This window comes from Giraffa tippelskirchi, chromosome 14 (assembly GCF_054371585.1).
Source record: "Giraffa tippelskirchi isolate mGirTip1 chromosome 14, T2T-mGirTip1v1.2.pri, whole genome shotgun sequence".
Classification (NCBI taxonomy): domain Eukaryota; kingdom Metazoa; phylum Chordata; class Mammalia; order Artiodactyla; family Giraffidae; genus Giraffa; species Giraffa tippelskirchi.
Window position 1 is genome coordinate 18,224,073 of NC_137288.1, and position 18,648 is coordinate 18,242,720.

The 18,648-nt window shown below is 40.9% G+C and overlaps 2 long non-coding RNA genes across 7 annotated transcripts; one reads left to right on the forward strand and one right to left on the reverse strand.

The window, feature by feature from the left end:
- Nucleotides 1-532: 532 nt before the first annotated feature.
- On the reverse strand, nucleotides 533-6,336 carry LOC145534200 (uncharacterized). Of its 5 annotated transcripts, none has more exons than XR_014074334.1 (5): nucleotides 6,126-6,336; nucleotides 5,440-5,649; nucleotides 5,015-5,175; nucleotides 4,336-4,478; nucleotides 533-802 (listed from the first exon to the last, which is right to left on the reverse strand). It is a non-coding gene; the product is annotated as an uncharacterized LOC145534200 (long non-coding RNA). The 5 variants fall into 5 exon arrangements; XR_014074335.1 differs by having other exon boundaries at nucleotides 5,015-5,232; XR_014074333.1 differs by having other exon boundaries at nucleotides 4,908-5,232.
- Nucleotides 6,337-6,441: 105 nt separating this feature from the next.
- LOC145534201 (uncharacterized) lies at nucleotides 6,442-13,861 on the forward strand. Of its 2 annotated transcripts, none has more exons than XR_014074337.1 (4): nucleotides 6,442-7,023; nucleotides 9,357-9,493; nucleotides 11,074-11,319; nucleotides 13,695-13,861. It is a non-coding gene; the product is annotated as an uncharacterized LOC145534201 (long non-coding RNA). The 2 variants fall into 2 exon arrangements; XR_014074338.1 differs by having other exon boundaries at nucleotides 9,399-9,493.
- Nucleotides 13,862-18,648: the final 4,787 nt, after the last annotated feature.

Consider the following 18,648-nt stretch of genomic DNA (forward strand, 5'->3'; position numbering starts at 1 on the left):
GCAATCCCAAAGTTCATACCGTTAAAACATACCACTCAGGGCAAGAGTCTACGTACAGTTCTAATGAGGCAAGGCTGCTCACACAGACACAGGGCCGCATGGGGATGAGTGGATTTTCAGGAGGCTCTTTGGGTCAGTCCTAGATGTTATCAGTTTAATTTGCTGCAAACTACACGTCCATCGTTGCCCCGAATCAAGCACCCCTTACTCACAGCCACAGGATATTCATGTCAATCAAAACTCTGGATCGTTAGTGTTCTACACCATTTTGGACCGGCACCTAAAATGCCTTTAGTGAAGATCCACCAGATTTCACCAAGTGTGTCTTGTTGGACTGCCCACGCAAGCAGGGGCCACAGGCACCATGAAGGTGCTTAGAAACGAGTCATCTCTGCGTAAATATCTCCCTCCTCTTCGCTCTTCCACTCTCCATTGTCAGCTTTATGAAACCCAAATTTTGGTCATTTCTGTATTTATCAGACTCCTCCCACTAGCAAGTCTATAAAATAAATTGACCAAATTAATTTATAAATTGATTGTATTAGTCAAATTTTATTACAATAACAACCTTAGTAAGCTGGGAAATGAGATGATCACTGAAGTGAGAGATGGGTACCCTTAGATTTCATCATCCATGATGCTGCTCGAGAACTCTGAGTGATTCTGGTGTGATGGCAGAGCACTGTGGCTGGTCCCACGGTGTCTGAACAGAGATATCCTACATGGTATTTTCCTGGTGGACACTTTAGTCGATTGTAACTGTGGTTGCCTGCGTCAGGGTGAAAGCTGTCTTCCACTCATCCTAGAGTTTTGGATACATAAAAATAGGCATCTATATTTTACTGCATAATCGTGTCTTACATGAACATTTAACCTTTTAAAATTAATTTTTATTGTAGGAGAGTTGATTTACAGTATTGCATTAGTTTCTGTTGTACAACAAAGTATCAGTTACACATATACATATATCCTTGCTTTTTTAGCTTCTTTTCCCATGTAAGTCATTAACAGTACTGAGTAGAGATCATTGTGCTATATAGTAGGTTCTTATTAGTTGATAGATAAAGCAAAAAAAATTCAACAGAAGAATAGTTAAATTAACAAATATTATCTAATGAATATATATAGTCCCCTTCACTAAACATTTAGACAATATATAATATTCTCAAACATATATACGATTTTTATAAAAATTGAACCTTTACCAGGCCATATATCAAGAATTAACAAATTTAACAGAATAAATAGTATATAAACTATGTTTAAACTATGTTTAAAAATATCAGCAATTAATTATAATTTAACAGTAAAAAAGATAAAATTATTGTTAGAAACCTACATTTATAAATGTTTTTAAAAGATCAAATATAATCATAGGGATAATTATATAATACTTTATTATTAAAGATAATAACATCTTCCCTAATAGCTCAGTGATAAAGAAATCCACCTGCCAACGCAGGAGACATGGGTTCGATCGCTGGGTCAGGAAGATCCCTTGGAGAAAGCAACGGCAACCCACTCCAGAATTTTCACCTGGGAAATCCCATGGACAGAGGAACCTGGTGGACTACAGCCCACAGAGTTGCAAAGAGTTGGACACAACTTAGTGACTGAACAATAACAACAGCAAAAACAATGCAATACTATGTATCAAAGGTTGTGTTATTTTACTTAATCCCATATTTAGAGATATTTAAATCGCAAAATTTCATGTTAGGAAGAAAGGACTGGTTATTGATTCACTTCAGTAAAGAAAGATTAAAATACCAACAGGATAAATCTAATGAAAATAAAGGAATGAAATAATAAAGAGCAGAAATCAATAAAAGAGGAAAATAAACATAATGGAATAAGCCAACAAAGCCAAATACTAGCTTCGTTAAAAAGTTATAAGATGCACAAAATGATCAAGACTCGTAAGGACATAGATGGCAGCAATAAACAGTTTTAGGCACGAAAAAGGGGCCACAACTACGTAAACAACAGATATTAAAAAATCAGAGAATATTAAGAGCAACTTTATGGCAATACATTTGAAAGTTTAGACAAAATGAATAATTCCTTACAAAAATATAAATAAGCCAAGAGGAAATATAAAAATCCTACTTCTCTAATATTTAAAAAAAAATTAAGTCAGTACTATAAGATCCTCTGGAGGCAAAATGGACAAAGACGACACTGGTCTTGATGATTTTACCAAACATTTAGGAAATACCAATCTTACATAGACTCTTCCAGGGACTAGACAATGAGCAAACACTTCCCATTTGTGGAGAGTATAACCCAAATATCAAAGTAGATAAGCATGATAAAGAGAAAGGAAAATGCCAAGTCAATCCCACTTAGCGTGCTAAGTCGCTTCAGCTGTGACCAAGTTTTTGCAACCCCATGAATTGTAGCTCGCCAGGCTCCTTGGTCCATGAGATTCTCCAGGCAAGAATACTAGAGTGGGTAGACATGCCTTCCTTCAGGGACTCTTCCCAACCCAGGGATCGAACCCAAGTGTCTTATGTCTCCTGCATTACAGGCAGATTCTTTACCACTAGCGTCACCTGGGAAGTTCCAATCCCATCCTGCTTGCAAATATTCTCAACAAAATGTAAGCAAACTTAGTGCTACACACATAAAAAGAATATAATGTGCTATTCTTCAATTGAGTTAAAATTTTAGAAACGCCAGATTCTTTACTGTTAGAAAATCTATTAAGCTGATTCACCATATTAGCATCTCAGAGAAGATAATCCATATGATCATTTTGAAAAATTCAGGAAGATCATCCTGTAAGCTAATGCTACTAATACATTGAATCCTACGTACCAGGAAATCACCTGAATCCTCTACTCATCAACTCAATGGTTTCTCAACTATTCCATGAGGTGAATACTCCTAGCACCTACCTCATTTTACAGCTATAAACAGAGGCACACAGAACTGAAGTAATTTATCCATAGTCTAGTGTAAAGTCAATGGTGGGACTGGGTTTGTTTTTTTAACTAGAATAGTTAATTTCAATGTCCTGTTAGTTTTAGGTATACAGCATAGTGATTCAGATATACATATACTATTATTATCTATTATTCAGTCATACATATACTAACTATTATTTTTCAGATTCTTTTCCATTATAGGTTATTATAAGATATTGAGTGGACTTCCCAGGTGGTGCTAGTAGTAAAGAATCTGCCTGCCAATGCAGGAGATGTGGATTTGATCCCTGGGTTAGAAAGATCCCCTGGCATAGGAAGTGGCCTCTGCCCATGGAATTTTCCACTCCAGTATTCTTGCCTGGAAAATTCCATGGGTAGAGGAGCCTGATGGGTTGCAGTCCATGGGGCCACAAAGAGCAGGACACAACTGAGTGACTGAGCACGTGGTATATATAGTAGTGTTTCCTGTGCTATATAGCAGGTCCTTGTTGCTTATCTGTTCTATATATAGTAGTATGTATAAATTAATCTCAGCTTCCTAATTTATCTTTCTCTTCTCTTCTCTTTCCCCTTTGGTAACATAAATTTGTTTCCTATGCCTGTGGGTCTACTTCTGTTTTATAAATAAGGTCATTTGTGTCTTTTTTAAGACTCCTCAGAGAAAGCAATATTATGATATTTGTTTCTGTCTGACTTCACTTAGAATGACAATCTCTAGGTCCAACCATATTGTTGCAAATGGCATTATTTCATTCTTTTTATGGCTGAGTAATATTCCTTTGTCTATATGGACCACAACTTCTTGATCCATTCATCTGTTAATGAACACCTGGATTGCTCCCACGGCTTGGGTATTGCAAATCGTGCTGCTATGAACATAGGGGTGCATATACCTTTTCAAATTATAATTTTCTCTGGAAACATGCCCAGGAATGGGATTGCAGGATCATATGGAAACCCTATTTTCATAAACAAATCGAGAAGACAGCCTGCAGAATTGGGAGCCTGGGTTTTGAATGCAGACCCTCTAGCTCTGCACTCAATAATAAAAAATATTTCAATACATTCATACTGGGGGGTTGCAAGAAAGCAGTCTCCAACTCATGTTAGGTTTGGTTCAAAATTTCACTTGTTGTTTAGTTGACAAATTAATTTTCTAATTTCCATGGTGTCTTATTAGAGCACTCAATACATTTTTGCTGAATGAATACATTTCTCTTCCCATTGATAAAACATTAGTCTCCTGGAAATAATAAAATTGAATTATAGCAAAAAGTTCATCACCAAGAATACTGTTTTAGCTTATTTAACTATCCTTCATAAGCTTGTTTCTCTAAACAAATTTAGACTTTCTTGATATTTTGTGTGGAGTTTGGAGGGGTGGCAATATCTACTTGTTACCTACTTTCATATAGACATTTATATGTTTAAGTATGAAATTTCATATAGTCTGAAGGCAAAATAGACTTGAGTTCAAATTTTAGCTCCACTTCTTCACGTGTGTGACTCAGAAAGTCACTGAATTTTCTTGAAACACTGTTTCTCCATCTGTAAAAATAGGGGGTGCCAGTTAGTGGTGGCAAAGTGACTAGTACTTAGTGGACTGATCCTGGAGGTTCTAAGTGTGAAGGAAGGGGAGTATGTGATCCAAATTCTATCTCAAATTATGGAACATTTAACCATATGGTGACCCACCCACCGCAGCCTCAGAATAAAGGTGCCTGGAGTTAGTCCCTGAAGCTGTTCCTTTGAAAGGACGAAGTGAGGACAGAAAGAACTGTGTGTGGCTTTTCCATGTTGGTGAAGCATGGCTCTAAAATTTATGCAAAATAAACTGCATTTCAGTGCACAAATCCCTTCTGTTTGGGAGAATTAGAACCCAAATTTCACACTCTAGAATCAGGCAGTCTAGATGCTGAAAGGTATTTTTGGAATGGACAAGTCGTCCAAGATCATCCCTGATCCTTTTCACCTCACCTTCAGCGTTTCCATCGGAAGACCTGACCACAATCCTTCTTCAGGCGCCCTAAGTCCTCAGACCCTACTCCTCTCCTCTTCTCTTCCTTTGGCTGCTTGAATCTCACCTTCGTTTTTCTGCTGTTTGCGCTATTTCTCTCTCTGTTTTCTGTCACGTCCACTGTTCCAAGCACCAAACCGCAGTGGCGTGAGCTGAGGACAGTGTCCATCCACTGAGCAGCCAGCGGGAACACGTGGACAACCGCACAGAATTTGATTGTGGTCTGGTCTGCACAATCTCAAAACCACCGATCAATTTTACGAAAAAGCTCTAGTTTAATCAGCACTTCTTACAGAAAAAAGAAAATCAGTCAAATGAATATGTCATTTAGATCAAATCGTCTGAGGCCTGGCTGACTTGCTCACTTTCCAGCAGACTGGACCAAGGTAGGGGTACCCAGTTTTCATCAGCCAAATGGCCAGCATGGGGGTGCCCCCCACCCCCATCCTGCAAGCCCTCCCACCAGCCACCCGTCTGCTCGGTCACGCTTACACTGGCACAGAGGGGTCCATGTACACCCAAATCAGTTCATGGAAAGGTGGCTGCTCATGTCCAGTGACATGTGTCCTGGCGTTCAGTTTCTGAGCACAAGGACGCACAGCTGCTTAGAACTCATCTCTCAAGGGACCACTTGTGATGGAGAAAGCACAATGGCATCTCGGAACAGCCAACAGTCTCCAGAAAAAGCCAAACCCTCGGGCACTTCACGCAAGGCACAAGAAAAGAAAGTGCATCTGAGCAGGTATGCAGTTAGGTGACTGCAGAACTCTCCCTGGGGGCCGGGAAGCCCAGGTCAGCAGGGGCCACGGTGGGGGACGGTGCCTAAGGAAGCGGGCTCTACCTCAGGTCTGAGCTAGAGTTGATGGAAGAAGTCTGGACACCTTTGAAAGGCATAACATAACGATGAGGGAAAATGAGGATCTGCATTCTGTTTAAAGTGAGTGCCCAGCAGGACTCTCCATGGAGAATAGGCTCAGTGGCACCCCCACACCTGGCCCTGCACCCCTGCACCCTGGGACCTTCCCCGCGGGAGCAGGGGACACTGTGGGATATGGTGAAGACAGGGAAGCCTGGCATGCTGAGGTCCACGGGGTCATAAGGAATAAGATATGACTGAGCAACTGAACAAGAACTGATTTTGGAGCAGATAAGTCAAGCATTGCAGAGGAATATCCAACCTGGGTAGTGAGAGTCTTACGACATTCAATTACTGCCACTGTGTTTCCAGGTAGTTCAGCTCAGGCCAGACATGAGACCTCAGGGTGATCACAGGGCGGTGTCCTCTGCTCCCCAGCCTGTTTAGCAGAGAAGCCCAGCCTCCGCCAAGTCCTCCTGGAGTCAGGGCCCAGGGTACCCTGAGCTTTGTCCTCTGGGCACCCTGAGAGATCTATTCCTGGACTCCTGGAGCGCCCAGTTCCAGGTGGGGCCGCAGTTGTGACGTCACCTGTTACCATGGCACCACCCCTCCCCAGGACTTGCCAAGGGGGTACTGCTGACATCACATTGTGGCAAGACATCGAGGTTGGCTTTCTCAGCCCCCTGCCCTGGCTGTGAAAGGCCTTGTCCACCTCATGTCACAGGGAGCAGAGCTTGCTTTCTGGGACCCTCCTTGTTCAACCTGTGGTCATCCACAGCCCCAGGTGGTGGGCCAGGTCTTCAGTGAGGCGAGCGGCTGGGAGAAGCTGCTTTCCCAGGAGTCCGAGGAGACACCTCTCCCTAGTCAGCCCATCCCCCAACCCACCCCATGATGCTCAGTGTCACTGCAGCCTGTGCATACTGAAGACTTGAGGCAAATCCTGGACTGCAGATTCCTGCTCTGTGTTTGGTTCATGCATGCTAAATTGATTCAGTCGTGTCCGACTCTTTGCGCCCTATGGACTGTAGCCTGCCAGGCTTCTCTGACCAAGGGATTCACCAGGCAAGAATACTGGAGTGGGGTGCCATTCCCTCCTCCAAGAGATTTTCCTGACCCAGAAATCAAACTCACCTCTCTTACGTCTCCTGCAATGGCAGGTGGGTTCTTTGCCCCTAGAGCCACCTGGAAAGCCCGGTGTCCCTTTTGTCTCCCTAACAAAGGTGAGATGATGATGATTATTTTTTAATTAATTAATTTATTTTAATTGGAGGCTAATTACTTTACAATATTGTAGTGGTTTTTGCCATACATTGACATGAATCAGCCATGGGGGTACCTGTGTCCCCATCCTGAAGCCCCTGCCCACCTTCCTCCCCATCCCATCCCCCAGGGTCATCTCAGTGCATTGGCCACAAGGGTGGGATGATTTGAGAGAGATGATTATTATTAAATGAAGCTCCTTGCTTTTCCTGCATCTCTCCCCACATTCTTTCTTATAGACATATTTTATTTGTTTTAATTCTTGATTTTCTGATCATAGGCATTATCTATGACCCATAAAACTAGCAAACCGATAGAATAATTCATTGAAAGATAAGTCTCCCTATCCTGGTCAGCTTTTCTCTGTAAACCTGTCCCCCACACCCAACGCCAACACCCCCTGCCCCCTCCTTCAGTTCTCTCGGTGCAAACATACGATCATTTCCAAGAAAGTGGGATAATACCATGTGCATTATAATACTATACAACCTAATCATTCCCAATCAACCGTATGCTAATTGGCATGATGGTAACTCATACGGTAATGTTTGCTCAATACTCCACAGTATATCCAACTCTAAAGCAATATATCTGACTGCTCCCCTCGATAATGTAGATGATAATATATTTAACTGTTCTTATTGTGATTCATATTTTTAAACAACATAAGCAATGTTGTACTCAACAATCTGGAGAATATATTCTGATGTTCTGGTACTGATTTTGTTTTTGTTTTTCTCTGAGATAGATTCCTAAAATGGAATCTCTGAATTCAAGAGTATTTGTATTTTTAATTTTAAGCAATGTTTCCAAACTCATTTTGGAAAAAAATCTGTGGCACTTCCTACTCTATCAGTAAGCTCTTCCTTGCCTTCCAACAGCATCAGAAGTTATCATTTTCCTTACATTTTTTGCAGCTCTGATTTCACTATCATTTTAATTCCCACTTCTCTGACTCTTTGCAAAATTCAACATCTTTCTGAGTTTATTGGCTCTCGTGAGCTGCCTGCTCATATTAACAACTTTCTCAGATTATTTGTAGTGCTTAAATCAATTTTAGGAGATATTTATATATGGAGGAGGGCAGTCTTTTGTTCTTTGTGTTATAAATAGTTTCCAACCTTCTGATTCTCTTGATTTCTGTTTGTCATTCTTTGCCACACAAAAATGTCTAATCTTTGTGTAGCTGAAAATGTCTAGTTTTCTCTTCCACACCCATTAAGTCCGTAATTTACATGCCTCCTTGAGCCAGCTTAGTTTGCCAAAGGCTTCCTGGTATTTTAAAGGCCATAAAGTTGTCATTCTCCTCGAAAGCCTTACATAGATTCAGATGGTGGAGGAATAGTCTCATCTATTTAAGTTGGTTTTGTTTTTCCTTTTCTCACTTAACAACCTTTATGTATCAAATCTGGCAAGTATATTACGAGTGATATTGGGGGAAAAAGTTTATCTGGAAAGTGAAAATAGAGCAGAAAATACAGAGTGTAAATTTTGCTCTTTCCCATTGAGTTAAATAAGGTTAAGTCTGGGTGTATTTTGCCAAGCACTTGACTTTCTGAAATAAAATCTTACTCTGCCTATGGAGCCCCCTTTCTCCAAAGCTGGGCAGAAACAGATTCTCTTCTCTTCCTGCACGTCTCAGAGCACTGGCCTACAGAATAGGAGTAGAGAAAAGAGCCTGTGATTGACACGCAGAGGAGAAGCATGACAATACAGTGAGGGGGGAATGGATGGTGTTATGTATATTAGGAGAAAAATGTTAGATTCTGTTGAGAGTCATGTATATTCAACATTGGTAGAAGTTGATTGCTGCAATGTGATTTGGGGAGGAATAGTAACAGGAAATTTTTAACTATTGCTAATTATAGAAGATGCAATGATAGTATTATATTTTCCTCTCCTGTGGCCCGGGGATCACTTTGAAAGGTAGTGGAGGTGATAGATAGATAAATTGATAGATTGATAATTAGTAGATCGATATAGAAAAAGGAAATCAATGAAGAAAAGGAAATTTTTTTTTTAGAAATCTCCTTCTAAAGTAGCAACTTGGTAAATTTTTGCTCATGCATGTAAATGGTATGGCAATTCATAAAAATAAGAAAATACCAACAAAAAAGAACTTCTCTATAGATAATGTTAGTTAAGATAAAAGTAGAGAGAACAACAATTCCCTTGAAGAGACAAGACACCGAACTGAGAAGCTGGATCTGTTCGGACAAGTTTTTCTCTGTTAAGATGATGTGCTGTGCTGTGCTCCGTCGCTCAGTTGTGTCTGACTCTGTGCGACCCCAAGGACTGTAGCCCACCAGGCTCCTCTGTCCATGGGATTCTCCAGGCAAGAATGCTGCAGTGGATCGCTGTGCCCTCCTCCAGAGGATCATCCTGACCCAGGGACTGAACCCATGTCTCTTACATCTCCTGCATTGGCAGGTGAGTTCTTTACCAATAGGGCCACCTGGGAAGCCCATTTAAACCATATGCCCCCATCAAATACAGAACTGAGGAAAGTAGCTGAAAATGGCTAAACGTAATGGGGCTCTCGGCTTCTTTTAGGGCCATAACATCTTCCATAACAGATCCTTGTCTCCTATTTGAATAGTTTTCCTCCTAACATCTTGCTTACTTTGACATGGATTTTCCTACACTAAAAATTGAGAACTTGGTTCCACCTAAAGAACTTATTTAAAATGGAAAGCTTTTGCTCTATTTTAAATTAAACACTAAACTTTACTAGCAAATTGATTAACAGGGTTTCACAGAACATAGTTGCAATCACTAGGTTTACCTGCAAAGCCAAGCAGTAGTCAAATCCCCAGCATTATGCTCCAGTAGATTTTTTCTTTCTCCTTCTCATTATGATTATTTATGTTTATTTGTATTGTTTTGCTTAATTACATGTTGTGTTTCATATATCTTGTGTTATTTCTGAAAAATGGCATTTAATGAAGTGAAAGTAAACAGGTAACTGTCAAGAGGAGATGACAGTCTGTTAATTTATGTAAAGTGTAACCAACCAGATGTTCTAGAAAATGCTTCAGTCAGAAATAAAGACTCCTATAAACACGATACTGTTTTTAATAAACAGGTAATGGCTGCACGCTGTGATGAAAATGGTGTTTGCAGGAGAACTTGGAGAGCTCAGTCTGGGCCCAGGAAGTCCAGGGCAGGAAGTTGCAAGGGCAGAAGCCTAGAATCCAGTTGGTCGCCCAGTGGCTGAAGCCACCCAGCTGTTAGAATGTCTGGAGTGAGACACAGGCTGGGTCTCTCAGCTCTAGACACTAGCAATGAATTCTGAGTGTCAAAGGAAATCTGATGTTAGCAGTGTAGCTGTCTTACCAGAAGTGAACTCTCAGGTTCTAAGATCTTATAGGCCAAGAGTGGACACTATTTAATTACTGTGCTGAGTCGCTCAGTTGTGTCCAACTCTTTGCTACTCCATGGTAGCCCGCCAGGCTCCTCTCTCCATGTGATTTTCCCAGGCAAGAATAGTTGAGTGGGTTGCCATTTCCTTCTCCAGAGAATCTTCCAGACACAGGGATTGAACTGGCATCTCCTGCATTGGCAGAAAGATTCTTTACCACTTGAGCCACCTGGGAATCGCCCTCACTTGCCTTACTTTACTTCATTGTAACTAGAATGTCTCTTTCTAGGAGGAAAAATGTGGCAAAAGCAAGACAAAAAATTAAACTTACATCTTTGAAAGGAAGGTAACTGTAGGTCCAAAGGGACCCATCCCCTTTCCTCTTCCTACCGTTCACAGGGCCTTGATGTTTGCCAGCAAAGACTTGGCCATCCCCAGCATTTGATGATGAATCCATCCTTCGTGGTTAGATGGAGTTCTTGAATGGCTGGCAACAGATTTTTGGATGGCTTTCCGATCTCCTTCCTTGGAGGTTACTTTTAGATGGACTCAAAAGATTGCCCACTTCCTATAGGAAACAGGCAGCTACATGTAATCTTGTCTGTTCATCTTCTCAGCCTTTCTGTTTTATCCTTTCTTTTCTCAAAAGCAAAATTCGAGTTTCCTTTGTCGAGTTTTCGGCCGCCTCACTGGAGGGAGCAAAGCTCTACTCTGTAGGAGTGTGTCGGGCCTTCACCTCGGGCCCCCAGCTCATGACTTGAAGAAAGGGTGCTGCCCATCTGTACGCAGATGAACTCATCAACAGTCTGTCTTGTCAAAACCCATTGTGTCACTGTGATTACCACCACTCCCGCTTTGCTGCCAAGGTTCTTACAATCATGACAGCTGCAAGAGGGTAAGCTCGCTTCCTTTCCTTCTCTCTTTTCTTCCTACAGGCATGTGGCTTCCCCTGGCCCAGTGGAGTGAGCCAGTATACACTAAGGGAGGCCCGTGATGAGATGAGGTACCAGGAAAACAAACTTATGGTTACAGAAGGGGAAGGAGGTGGGGGATAAATTGGAGATCTGGATTCACATACACACACAACTACATATTAAACAGAAAACCAACATGGACCTACTGTATAGCACAGGGAACTAGACTCAATATTTTGTAATAACTTACATGGGAAAGGAATCTGGAAAAGGGGATTTATATAGACATATGTGCATGCATACTAAGTTGCTTCAGTGGTGTCCAACTCTGCAACCCCATGGACTGTAGCTCCTCCGTCCATGGGTTTCCCCATGAAAGAATACTAGAGTGGGTCGCCATGCCCTCTCCAGGGTCTCTTCCCAGCCCAGGGATCCAACTCTCATCTCTTACATCTCCTGTATTGGTCGGCAGATTCTTTACCAATAGCACCACCTGGGAAGCCCATATATATATATATATATATATATATATATATATATATATATATATATATATACACATGTATATGTATAATTATGTCACCTTGCTATACATCTGAAACCATATAACATTTTAAATCAACTATACTTCAATAAAAAGAAATGATGACTATTTAAAATGAAATCTAAAGAAAGAATGCCTTGTAAGGTAACCACAGAGCAGTTTCCTTGGCCAGTATTGCTTATCTGTTGTGCTGTGTCTCTCTCTGATGGAAATGACCCACCGATAACTCACAGATGAATAATTTCCTTCTAAACCCCATCCCTACACCTGAGGCTGCTGCCACAGGTGCAGCCAGTTGGACCAGCAAATAGGTTTATCCCAGGCACTGATGACTGAGCACAGGGAAGGGGTAGCACAGGGTGTGTTGGCTCCTGCTGTTTCTACAGAAATAGTTCTTTCAGTGAGTATCGCATATGATCCATCATTATTGAGCAATTTCATATGCCAGGGACAACATGGGTTAAAAGCAGACTAAGTTTCAAACACTAAATTGAGTTTACCCATGAAAATTTTACTTCTACAAACTTAGATTGTTTAAGCTATGGGTCTACAGGCACACCTCAGAGATAAATGGGTTCAGTTCCAGACCATGGCAATAAAGGGTGGCACATGGATTCTCTGGTTCCCCAGTGCATATAAAAGTTATGTTTACACTATACAGTAGTCTAGATACACTATAAACTGGTGTCTCAGTGGTAAAGAATCCGCCTGAGAGAGTGGTAAAAAAATCCTGCAAGAGGTAGGAGTTCGATCCCTGGGTCAGGAAGATCCCCTGGAGAAGGGCATGGCACCCACTCCAGTATCTTGACTGGAGAATCGCATGGACAGAGGAGTGTGGCAGCTACAGTCCACGGGGCTGCAAAGAGTCGGACACGACTGAGCACACACACAGCACAGCATGTGAGGACAATGCCACTTAATATCTCTTCCTATGTAACAGGCAGCCTTCTTTTACCACCATTTAGGTAACTGAAATTTCTATGGATGTCTATACTACATTCCAAGGAAGTTGTTTTTTATTAGCTTGAAAAAACAGTCCTAGGATGGAGTATGATCTATCTCCAAAACCTTTTATTCCCAAATGTTTGTGAGCACCAAGTGTTCTTAGTTTATGAAGCAAAAGGTCAAGTAGCAAATTAGCATTAAAACAAAATGCTGAATGCCTATCAAAACGGGGTGATTTCATTTCTTATGCAAATGCACAGAAAAAAACAAAGTCTACCTGAGGAAACAGCTGTCAGAACATCTTGTCAGCAGGTCCATTAAAGTTTTTTTTTAAAGCACACACAGGTATCTATACACGGTTTAAAACAAGATCAACAGCTTTTACTCACGAACATAATGATACCTGGAAAAGAGATGTACATTCCGGAATTTTACCTTCCACTCACTCTTGCTTAATCATGAGTCACTTTTTGGACAGCTCAGCAGTAAAGAATCCCCATGTAATGCAGGAGACTCAGGTTTGATCCCTGGGTCGGGAAGATCCCCTGGCGGAGGAAATGACAACCCACTCCAGTATTCTCGCCTGGAGAATCCCATGGACAGAGGAGCCCAGAGGGCTGCAGTCCATGGAGTCACAATGAGTCAGACACAATCAGACCAGCCTTTCTGAGCATCAGTAACATCATCTCTCCTTCATCCTTTCTTTGCTCAGGGTCATACAGCCACTTCTATCTGAAAACTAAACCTTTGTCTATTCGCAATAATGGAACGTTATTTGGGTGTGATTTATTCCTCAGATTGTCTTGGAGACATCAGGATAGTACACTTTATGTGATTTTGTTGTTGTTTTAATTCTTTCCTTCCTAGATTTGAAAGAAAAGTTTTACCTTTCTACAAATTCCCACCATCATCTCATTTGTTAAGAAATGAACATGAATGTCACCTTGGATTCATCGAGAGCGTCTAACCTCCTCATCAGCTGCTAAGTACCTGGCAATACTGTTACGTTTACTAAAAACAAAAAAAATGGCCTTTAAGATGTACTGTTTCATTTTGTCAGCTGGGGTGGGGAGTGCGGAGGTAGAAGGGAAACCAAACTTAGGCTTCTGAAGTTTATGTAGAAGGAAAGCAAAAGCAGAATTCATCCACTCTCCTCTGATTTGTGTTAGTTTGTTTACATGTTTGTGCACCCCTGTGTTCATAGCAGCACTGCTGACAATAGCCAAGTCATGGGAACAACCTAAAGGTTCATGACAGACGAATGGATAAAGATGTGGTACACAGATACAGTGCAATACTACTCAGTCATACAAAAGAACAAAATAATGCCATTTGCAGCAACGTGGCTGCAACTAGAGGTTATCGTATGAAGTGGAGCAAGTCAGAGAAAGACAAACACCGTATGATATCACTTACATGTGAAATCTAAAATACGACACGAATGAACCTATCTATGAAGCAGAAACAGAATCACGGAGGTGGAGAAGGGACTGGTGGTTGCCAAAGGGGAGGGTTTTGGGGGAGGGATAAAGTGGGAGGTTGGGGTTAGCAGGTATAAACTTTTGTATATAGAATGGATAAATAACAAGGTTCTACTATAAAACACAGAGGACTATATTCAATATCCTATGATAAACCATAATGGAAAAGAATATATTAAAAATGAATGTCGATATGTAAATAACTGAATCAATTTGCTCTACATCAGTAATTAAAACAACACCGAAATCAACTATTCTTCAATTTAAAAAAAGAAGAAACAGAGGGAAAAAAGATATTTACCCATAAATTCCCTTTATAATTACAAATCAAATTTGAAAGACATTCCCATAGGATTTGTTTACCTAATTCATTATGCGACCCCTAGACAACCAGTATGATTCTTGAGCTTTCTCTGGAAAATGTATGGGCGCCTAAAGACCATGTCAATCAACATATGAGTTTTTTATATGCACAAACTTCCTATTACTGTTCAGTACACCTTTTTCCCTTTTTCTTCTATTTCGACGAGGATCTTTATGGTGACATAAATCTACTTTATAGTTGTGTTTGTTTCAACACTTAACTACCTCTGAAGAACTCATCGCTTTTGCATTTACTTTTTTAGACTTTCTTTCTAGACAAATGCCATTATTTACTGAGTGATTGGGACAGCAAATCATGAAAAGTGCTCGATACTCTTACCTCTAGTCCTTTATGAATCAGTGCCCCATAAGCCACTATCAATATTTGCATTAAACGCTTCCTAAGGTTTTACAGTGGCCTCAAACCCAGAATGTGACAGCTACAAAGGCTTCAGCTCTTGTCAAAAGAGCACCTTGAATAGAAGAAAATGACTTTATCAGTTCAGAAAGGACAACGGGCTATTGCAAAGACGCAGGCTCAGAAAAAAGTCAAAGGAATATCAAATTACAAGTTTCTAAACCATTTCTTGGAACTTGGGTTAGGGAGAATTAACTAAAGGGAGAAAAAGTGTAAAGCAAATGATTTGCAACATGAAAGATCATTGTTACGAAGCTTGTCAATGGAAAAGTTTACGTTGATTTCCATGTTTGTTCTTGGCAACTTGTAAAACAAACACTCACAAGTTTGTAAGTTATTGTTCAGGTTTGGTACTGAGAGCCTCATCCTAACCATACACTGATATACCTAGAATCTAAAATTAAGAGTTCGAGAAAGTGCATCAGCTTTGTCATCATCAAGGACACAAATAGCTCATGAGATGAAAAGCTCAGCTTAAGAAAACAGTTGCCAGAAAGGGTGTTGGTGATCACCGAATGCATTGTACGTCTTAGGTGATAAGGCTTTCCTGGCTACTATGTGACAACTGAATGAATGAATACCTAAACGATGTTAGAAGTATCAAAGCTATTTTTTTATTTTAATATTTTCATTTTCTCCGACAACAGACATTCTTTCAGATACAGTTTTTTTAGAAAATTATCATCAGGAAAATCATTGTTTTCCGCTGCTCAGTTTCAGGTGCGCCTAGACCAGTGAATATGTCTGTTTGAAGCCATCTGTGTAAACGACCACACGTTTCTGGTGTAGAGGAGTCTGACACATAACTGTTGTGTTTCTAAATGGATCTAAAGTCTGCTCATTTAATGTAGAATGGTTCTATAAGTCAGTGCAAACAATCGATACTCACTTTGAATTCACCTAAATCTAGAAATCGTTTTGGTGCCATAAACACTGATTCTGAATTCTGTTTCTCTTGCTAACATCACAGTTTTGTGCAAGGGACTTAAAACAGCTTTTACGGGACAAATGGATCTGTTTCTAAAGGTTATCATAACAAAACGGCATGGGCTTCGTGCAGCCTCCCATGCAGACTCCTCCATGAGTTACTGGTGTAGTCCTGTCCACAAAGCAAGGCTTTGCATTTGGAACCAGGGCAGCCCCGTTCCACCATCTGCACCTTCCTCTTCAGCCCAACCATTCTTTCTTCTTCTTTCTTCCACACCCTGGGGTCTCCCTGAAGTGTACCCCACCCACGGGGCCCCTCTGATGTGGGCTCCTTCTCCACCAGGCTCCTCTCTGCCGTCAAGGAGCCCACGCTGCCTGACTCCCCGCTGGGCGGGGGCCCCACAGGGTATAAAGCCGAGGCTGGACCTGAGGTGAAGCCCCAGGAGGGGAGCCCCCAGGAGAGAAGGGTCAGGCGATCACGAGGGAGAAGGTGGGGCAGGACGTCAGAGTACAGGAGGGAGGTGCAGCTCAGGAGCAGGATGAGGGGCGCTTGGAGGGTCCCAGAAAGGCAGTCCAGCGCCCGGAGCCAGCCTGGAGGAGGGCAGAGCTGTGCCTGGGGCTAAGAGGGGGGCAGATGCTGGCCGCTTGGGAAAAATGGGAGTCCATGGATTTTTTTTTTTAACCCATCTGAAAGGCTAATTAGAAAGTCAATAGTTATCAATCACTGTGTGTAAATAGATTGGCAAAACAGCCTTGCGCTCTGCTTCCTGAGTGCTGCATAACTGACTTGTGCTCCAACTTGACATTCCTTCCCTTCCTTTTAAAATGTAGCATATATCTATTTAAAACAATATTAGTCTTGGCATTGTTTAGCTCTTGTGTACACTCCTGTCAAATCTGTGAGAGTGCGAGAGAGTCTTTGGCTCCGGCTGCAGCAGATTTATGTGACAAAAATCTGTATCTGCCAATGTTTGCCAAAGGAGCGCTACAAGCTGGAATCATTTCATGCGATTTATAAACACATTTAAATGAAAAGAAAATGTTTTACTTGTATTCGGCATCGTGAATGTATTTGTGTCTGAATTTAGAAGACAGGAAGTAACCCACTCTTGGGAATAGCACTCAGAAAGCACGCATGGAACTCTTTCTTCTTTCCAGGGTTATCAAAGGAAGAACTTTTTTTTCTTTTTTTGGTATCGAAGTTCTGATCTTGTATTGCATGCCAAAATAGTAATAGACATCTATTAAAATGTAGGTTTTCAAAATGCATAGTAATTTATAATTTATTTAAATGTAACAAAAATATGTAATAAAATTTTAATTTATGTACTGTATACATTTTACATGCAATAATATAATAAATAAGTTTCAAGTAAATAAACATCTATCATATCCATGAGCCCTGTGGAATTCTGAAAAATCGTCAAAAGCTTAACTCTTCCCATCAACTCAAATTTCTTCTGCCTTTGCTGTATCAGCAACTCTGAGTTTCATTTGCTGCCTGGTGTCCCTTGAAACCCATGAAAAGTCAGATCCTCTACCAAGCATTTCAAAACCTAATCCAAATTTTGGTGTTTGTAAGGACCAGTACATAGCCAGTATGGTTTAAATATGAGAAAATCTGTTTTCAAACATTCACTATTCAAAACACTTGGGTTCTTGATAGGTTATCCATATTTGTATGCTTTGATCAAATGTCATTGAAATTTAATGTGACTCATGCAAATAGAAGGATATCTTATTTTTTCCCGTGATTGCCCTAGCATTTTGATTATCGGGATTATTATGAGACCATTTTGTCCCATTAATCCTGTGATGGCTGGAACTGTGTTCTGGAAATGTACTTGTTGGCAACTGTTTCATTATCTTATGTGTATATTCTTCATATTTAAATTTATGTGTTCTGGGTCCCTTCCCAGAACTAGTTAGATTGCTTAGTGGGGACAAAGGAAAGAAAGTTTTGTAATGTAGCTCTGAGATCCAGGAAGCTAACGATGTGTTCCATCTTTAGAGCTGCTAAAACACAACGTCCAAACCTTCTGAGATGCTTCCAGTGAACCCATGGTATAGAATGAAAGTAACTGAAGAGCTTTTTTTTTCATGCATCATACAGGTTTGAGTTTATACAAAACACAGTGTCAGACTAGCAAGTTCAATATTCTTGTATCTTCCTCACTTTACCCAGATGTTGGTCACACAATGACAATATTAATATTTAACATAATCACCATTCAGGCTTTGGGTATATTAGCAAACAATCATTTATGGCTTGATTGCAACACACCTGACTTGTCAGTTTTGAAGAAAGTGATTGTTCTAGTTTCTAGGTGATGCTCAGAGAGGTTAGGTGATTTTTAAGATGCACCATTACTAAGGGAGAGACCAACGCCCCAGAGTGGTAGTTCGCAACCTGGCAGCTGAGATGGACCACATCAGGTGGTTTTAAAATAAATACCAACGTCTGGGCCCTACCTCAGGCCAGTTCCATCAGCATCTCCAGGGGTGGGGCTCAAGCACCTTCAGTGTTTCAGTTTTCTTCACGAGTAAATGTGCATCCAGGGTTGAGAAGGCTGCTCTGGAAGATGGAAACTCTCAAGGTATTCACCACTTCCACGAGAATTACTATTTTTGT